The sequence below is a fragment of the Oryzias melastigma genome, linkage group LG8 (genome assembly GCF_002922805.2).
Source record: "Oryzias melastigma strain HK-1 linkage group LG8, ASM292280v2, whole genome shotgun sequence".
Taxonomy (NCBI): Eukaryota; Metazoa; Chordata; class Actinopteri; order Beloniformes; family Adrianichthyidae; genus Oryzias; species Oryzias melastigma.
Window position 1 is genome coordinate 18835415 of NC_050519.1, and position 1565 is coordinate 18836979.

The following is a 1565-nucleotide window of genomic DNA, read 5'->3' on the forward strand; positions in this document are numbered from 1 at the left end:
AATTTTATTAAATTTCCGTTTAATAAAGTTTATATTGTTCAACCAACTTTGGGATTGAATACTTCATATTCATCCCTTTCACGCTACACCGTCTAGTCCAACAACAAAGAAAAAAATAAAATAACACATAATCAATATAAATAAAGTTTAGCATGAAATACAACAGGGGTTTATACTCAATAAATCCCTGTTGTGACAGTAAAATCTGCCCAACACAAGAAGCTGTCAGCCCGTATCTGTTGGCTCAGCTGTTGGACAGCTGAAAAAGCAGAAATGAAATGAGAAAAGCAGGTTCAAAGAAAGGTTCAAAGCAGGCCGGGCTAATTTTGTGGTCACACGTGAAAAATCAGTTTCAAAATTAAAGCTTAAAAATGGTAAAAAGTATTGTAGTCAGTCTCTGAAATCAACTGGAAACAAAAATGTTTAAAGGCCTCCTGCAGTGGCAATTTTTTTTTTTAATTTAGAAAGTCAATGGAACTTGGAAAACAAATCTGATAAAAATATTAACTTAAAATGATCCAGCGTGATTTTATTGATCATTTTATGGTTGTGCACAGCTCTAAATTTGGGAGATAGGTGGTGATGGGCGGGGGCTGCGCGTGACGTCACTTCAGGGATCCCAGAGTGTAAACAACAATGGCGGACGGTTTGAGAAGCGACGTAGACCACGATTTAGCGGATATTTCTTTGGATGAAGGTGATGAGCCTTCATCAAACACGGGAATTTAACGACACAGGGTTTGGAGGGTGTACAGCCCTACCAGTTTGAACCTGGTGGTTTCCTCATCTGAGGATACAGGGGCTTCGGATGATGATGGTGAAAGCTCATATACAGCGATGGCGCCGAACAGACGATCAAACTTGACTATTTAGAGGAAGTAAAAGTGTAACACGGTTTCTGTAGGTGAACCTGCGGAAGGATCATTACCGGAAAAGGAAAGGGGCCGCTGCGGACGGAGCGCCCCCGCCCCCCCTTTGTCTGCTGCTGCTGCGGGGACGGGTGGACTCGCTTCCCCGCCGCCCTCTCGGCCTCCCTCGCCTGCGCGGAGGCCACCCCCGCCGGCCTCACGGCCCCGGGAGGGAGTTAAAACCCTTCGTGTGGGCTCGGCTGCCGGCGCCGGACAACCGTCCGGCGAACCCACAGCGCCCCCCATGCCCAGCCCGGGGCCTCGGAACCACAAACCCCCCTCAGCGCAGCGCGGCGGCCTCACCCTGGCCGTCCGGCACGTGCCCGCCAGGTGCCCGTTCACCCCCGCGTTCCTCCTCCAGAGGGCCGGGGAGGGCTCAAAGCCTCCCCCTGACCGGTGAGCGCCCCTCTCCTTTATTGAAACGGGAAATTCATGAAGGGAGACCCCCTTCTTCGGCACATTACTGCTCCCAAATACCACACTCCTATTCACCATTATCCCGTTCGAATCTCCAAATCCATGGCAGTCCAAATTCTATTATGTTAAGTAATTCCATGCCCAGAAAGTCATCACAACACTAGCGGATCTAGCTGTATGTTCCTGTACTGACGTCACACGACCTATGACCTACTTATCGGTGGCTGTACAAAATCTGAG